Source organism: Notamacropus eugenii, chromosome 4, assembly GCF_028372415.1.
Source record: "Notamacropus eugenii isolate mMacEug1 chromosome 4, mMacEug1.pri_v2, whole genome shotgun sequence".
Taxonomy (NCBI): Eukaryota; Metazoa; Chordata; class Mammalia; order Diprotodontia; family Macropodidae; genus Notamacropus; species Notamacropus eugenii.
Window position 1 is genome coordinate 2662996 of NC_092875.1, and position 6000 is coordinate 2668995.

General features: G+C 42.5%; 1 pseudogene; it reads right to left on the bottom strand.

Annotated features, from left to right (window-relative positions):
- Positions 1–714: 714 nt before the first annotated feature.
- LOC140502800 (uncharacterized) lies at positions 715–4066 on the bottom strand (annotated as a pseudogene).
- Between the last annotated feature and the right edge of the window lie 1934 nt (positions 4067–6000).

Sequence of the window (6000 nt, forward strand, 5' to 3'; positions counted from 1 at the left end):
CAAGGAGGGACTGCTTTGTTCACACATTCATTCTGCTCTGTCTCAAGTCCATTACCAAAATCAGGAGGCAGAAAAGATCTCAAGCTAATGAGAAGTTTCTTGACTTTTGCATTCAGTAGCCTCAATATAAGCTGAATACATTCATGGAGGTGGCTGTGGGAAAACACAACATTCCCCTAAATTGCCCCAATTTTTATATCTTTAATCAAGCAAATCTGATGTCTTCCCTTCACCAAAGATTGTTCCCCAGTTGACATGGAATTGACACAAGGTCTCTTCCTTATTCTGAAGACATTCTGTTTCAGAGAATATCCACATGGATTCTCTCATATAGTTCTGCAGATAATTCGCCTATTGCCTCCTTTTCAGTTGTGCATTCTGGAGAGGTGGCAAGAATTATTTTCTTTCACCTTTCTGTTCTAGTCAGACACAAAACATAACCTTCACCCAAGACATCCATGTTCTAGAGAAAGGCATGTCCCCACTGAGCACATCCATAAGGTTTCTTTTCATTATAAATCCTCTGACGAAAGGATAAGAGATGATCTCTGGCTGAAAGCCTTGCCCCATTGATTCCATAGATGGCTTGTTCCCAGAGTGAATTTTCTGGTAAGAAGGTCTGTACTCCATTTCAATGCCTTTCCTTTCAGGTCCATTAAAAGATCCCTGTACTTCCCATGAATTCTCTGATGGGAAACAAGGACTGACTTTAGTCTGAAAATTTTACCATATGATCACATTCTTAAGGTTTCTTTCCAATGTGGATTTTCTGATGTTGAGTAAGATGGGTCCGACGTTTAAAAGCCTTTCCACAGTGCGTACATTCATAAGGTTTCTCTCCAGTGTGGATTTTCTGATGTTTAGCAAGGCCATTTTTATTTGCAAAAATCTTTCCACAGTGATTGCAGTCATAAGGTTTCTCCTTATTGTGTGCTCTCTGATGCATAATAAGATAAACTCTGCATATAAAAGCCTTTCCACGTTGATTACAGTCATAAGGTTTCTCTCCAGTATGTATTCTCTGATGTTCAATAAGATATCTCTTCTCTCTAAAAGCCTTTTCACATTGATTACATTTATAAGGTTTCTCTCCAGTGTGGACTTTTTGATGATGAAGAAGACCATCCTTCTATGTAAAAGTCTTTCCACATTGATGGCATTTGTAAAGTTTCTCTCCAGTGTGGACCCTCTGATGTTTAACAAGGCCATTTTTATTTGCAAAAATCTTTCCACATTGATTGCAGTCATAAGATTTCTCTCCAGTGTGGATTCTCAGATGAATAATAAGACATTTCTTCACTCTAAAAGCCTTTCCACATTGATTACAGTCATAAGGTTTCTCTCCAGTATGTATTCTCTGATGTTCAATAAGATATCTGTTCTTTCTAAAAGTCTTTCCACACTGATTACGTTCATGAAGTTTCTCTCCATGGTTGATTTTCTGATGTGCAACAAAATTGTTTCTTTCTGTAAAACCCTTTACATGTTGTTTACCATCATATTTCTCTGCAGTGCAGATACTCTTAGGTGTTGTGCAGACTTCTCTCCAACTGGAGTCAGAGGGACCATCACTCCTGAATCTTTGCTTGTGAGTTTCTTCCACAGAAAGGCTTAGCTCTGCAGTAGTTTCCTTCATTTCCAGTCTGATCTCCCTTCTGAAAAAAAGGCCAACCATAAAACAAATAATCATTACACACACACACACACGCACACACACACGCACACATATATCCCCTTTGCTCCACAGGCAGAACAAAAACTTGGTTACTTTCTATTTCCCTGGGGAAAGAAAAGTATCTTAAAAGGGAAGAAACAATCATTTTACAACGCCCTTAGCTCACATTCTAAGGATGAGAAAATCATGAAACCAGGCTGCTAGATCCATTACCAATTTAGGCTATGTAATATTAGCTGGGCCCTCACTGGGGCAAGGCAATCCTGGGCCATCTCCCTAACTGACTCCCTGGGCCACTCACCACAGCAGCTCTTCCAAATCTTTTCATTCATCCCCAAACGTCCATTATGGCTTGCTTCTATCCCCCTCCCAACCACTAAAAAAAACTAGACGTTTATCAACATCGATCTTACATGCCTCATCTCACATAAATCAGGTGTCTTTTTCTCCTTTTTCACCCTCCATATCACATGGAAATATTGCTCTTCACCTTGCTAAAGAAAATCCCCTTCCATGTGCAAATGATCTCACTCTACTCCCTCATCTCCCTCCACATATTTCTCCTCTAGAATCTCCTTTTTTTTCACCAATTTTTACATTCCCACACTGATGACTCTTTCCCTGTTACCACAAATAAAATAATTTCTCTCTAATCCTTAAAACACTCTCACATGACCCATGCATCTCCAAGAGATGGGGTCCAATATCTTTCCTCCATTTTATAGCTAAACAGAGATGGCCATTCCCTGTCTTTCTTTGAAACTCTCTCTCTTCTTATTTTTCTCTCTTGCCACACTGCCCAAGATATGGCTACCATTAGACACAAATAGGTATATCTCTGTAAAATTATTGTATTTATCAGGTCTTTATCTGTATCTGGATAGCATTTTTCTTCATTTGTCCACTATAGTTAATTTGGGCATTTACAACACCCAAAATGAAAAAAAAAAAAGGAACTGCACAGTGTCTCCCAAATTTATTGTTCAAGTAAAACACATCTCTCAAAAGTTAGCAATCATCTCAAAATTTCTAACATTCAATGGCCATTTCTTAATCCTAAAACTTTTTGAGTTCTCTGCAGGCTCTGACACTGTCAGTCTCTTCCTCCTTTTTGATCCTACCCTCCTTAGATTTTAGTGACATTTTCCTCTCTAAGTTCTACTTCTACCATATCCAAAAGGAAACTCATTCTCTTTCCTCCAACCCTCCCATCTTCTCCCATTCCTAATGCTATCCAAGGCATCTTCCCAATAGTGTAGGTTCAGAAATGAAATGTCACGCCCTCCTCATCAACTCTCACACATTCACACTCCTGACTTAGGTGGTCAATCTGTTGCAAAGACCTTTGGATTCTACCTTGGTGACATCATTCAGTAGGTCCCCTTTTCTTTCAGTATTTTCACTTCTTTGGTTCAGACCTGTCACCCCATACCTGACATAGTGTCAGAGCCTGCTGGTTGGTCCAGCTGCCTCAATTCTTTCCTCAGTTCAGTCAATCTTCCATCCAGTTATCAAGTTCTTCTTCCTTAATCTCTCACTTTATCATGTCACCATGTTCTCAACAGCCTCCCATGGCTCCTCAGCAAAAGAATGAAATATAAAACCCTCTCTAGGGCTGTGAAAGCTCTTCATCACTTACCCCTCCCCTACTCTACCAGGTTTCTTCCTCTCTTCCACCCTCCCCTCCTCCATGTATGTTATAATCCATGTTTGGACCTCCATTCAGTTCTGTGGACAGGACCTGCCACCTCTCAACTCTGTGGGTTTTATTGCCATCCCTATTGCCTAGAATGTTCCCCCTGGCTTCCCTGAATCCCCAGCTATTGCCCACCTCCCACAATAAGCCTATCCCAGTCCTCCTTAAATTTAGGGCCTTCCCTGTCTTGACTAGCACCAATTTATCCTGTCCAGAGTGGGTTCCTATATAGTTGTTGGTGCATTCTCTGCCCCACCAGACTATGGGCTCCATGGGAGCAGGGCACATGCCTTGCATTGATTTATGTGCTTAGGGCTTTGTACTAGGTCTGGAACAGAGGAGGCACTTAGAAGTTTGTTGACTTGAAGGTCTAGGAAAGAACTCATATAGGAGAGCCTAATCCCCTTTTATACTTTCAGGAGAATTCCATGCCCTCAAAGTCCAAACAATGACTTTTATTGGATCATAGATTTATTCCTGGAAAGTGAAAGGCCATGGAGTCCAAATCCCTGTTATTACAGATGGAGAAACTGAGGCTCAGTGGTTCCATGACCCATGAAGCCACTGCTGACAAATATCTGAAAAAGAATTCCAAGTTGTCTCTTCCTGCCCCAAAATTGAGCACTTGCCTCACCACAACACATAGCAGTCCCTTGTAACCCCAGGTCCCATATACCTACTTTCACCTCACTCACCTGGACAGCACCTCCTCCGCCTTTTTTTTCTCCAACATCCATGTTGTTTCACTTTGCTCAAAATAAGAGATCATGTCTTCTCTGGGAACTGGAAGCCCCGGGCATGGGAAGTTAGTCAGGGATGAGTATGGAGAGAAACTTGGCATTCAGTTCTCTTTAGGGAAAGGAATTTAGACCCAGAGCTACTCCATTCTGAGATGCACACAATTATGTTCACACACATGAGCCTGTACTCACCCATTAGTGCTTATAATGCAAGTCACCCCAAACAGGATATGCCACGTTATGGTGTTGTAAAATCTGTTCTGAGAAAGAGTCAGATCTCTGCCCCCCATCCTGTCAAGTTCCATTGTGATAGAAACTCCTAATTCCAAAGGGGATAAAAAAGCTTATTATGCAAGACCAGACTAGAGTTCTAGAACAGGGATCTACAGGAGTCAGTTTTTGACCTTTCCCCCTCTCCGTTCCTCAGTCCCTGAAAATTATAGAAACCTTGTGTTGAGCTCATTTGGGGCACCTCTGCCTCTTGAGGTGAGAGTCTCCTGCTAGCAAACTCAGCAAACCCTGGTTGGTCCAAATTTTAGCTCTCAGCCAGTCTCTTATTCCTGGTAAAGCCGGGTACATGTACGCACGGACCCCAGGATGGTTCCCAGGACTCCTGAAGGACAGTCTCATATCATCTTTTCTGAGCTTTGGGGAGAAGTGGGAGAGAAGATCATGGAACCAGATTGGAATCAGAAAATTTGGTCTTGGTGTGCCTTCTTCATAGAAGAATGGACTCATGGCACACTTTCCATTCTCTAGAAACGAGATGCAGCTGATGATGCAGTGGAGAGAGCCCTGGGCCTAGAGTGAGGCATGCCAGAGTCTAAATCCACATCAGACAGTTACTAGCTGTGTGCCACAGGACAAGTTATTTAATCTCCATTTACCTCAGTTTCCTCAATTGTCAAATGGGGAGAATAATATCCCTCAACTTGGAAGGTTGTTTTGAGGATGAAGTGACATAACATTGTAAAGAAAGCCCTGGGCCCAGCACCTGGTATACAGTAGGTGGAAACAAATGCTTCTTCCCTTCCTTCCCACCATCTCTGCTGGAATTTGGGGGTGATAGGAAGGCAGATCAAGGACAAACTCACTAAAGGAGGGATAAGTAGAAGCTTTGGGCTACAAACTGATGCTTGCTTAAAAGGAGAATATTCTGGATCCTGGGCCCATCCCAGAGAGGACAGGTGTGTAAGGAGAAGTCCCCTGAGCAGCTTTCAGGGACTTGGCGGACACAATTCCCATCCAGGTGGAGGTCAGACCGAATGACCCTGAGGTTGATTCCATGTCTCAGATCCTTCCACACTAATTTGAAGCTGCCTAGAGGTGGGAAGCTTCAGGAGCAACAAGGAAACCCTTCCTGTCCCACAAAGCAAAGACTTTCTAGAGGAAACACCAGGCAGCAGGACATGAGACCAACACAGTTCTCTCCCTAACAACTGATAAATGCTCCAAACCCTGCACACCAGGGGATGAAGACATCCCTTTGATGGCAGACTCAGCATTACCAGAGGAAGTGACCTTACCCAAGGAGAGCAGGTTCTGGGCATTCTCCAGCATGACCCCCCTCTACAGCTCCTTCTGATCATGGTGTAAGAGGCCCCACTCCTCCTGGGTGAAGTCCACAGCCACGTCCTTGAATGTCACCAACCCCTAAATCATTAAAAGTCATAGGATATAGAGCTGAAAAAAACTTCAGATTTTAATAGTCCAACTCTCATTAATTTCCAGAGAAAAACTGAAGCACAACCCTTTATGAGAGCTAGAATGAACTCCTAATTAACCACAGTCCTTAAGAGCCCAAATGAATTTTGAGAAAAGCATTATCTATGATCAGTTGGAATAAAGCTGAAAAGCATTTTCCTCTGAAATTCATCTCCCTGTGGAAT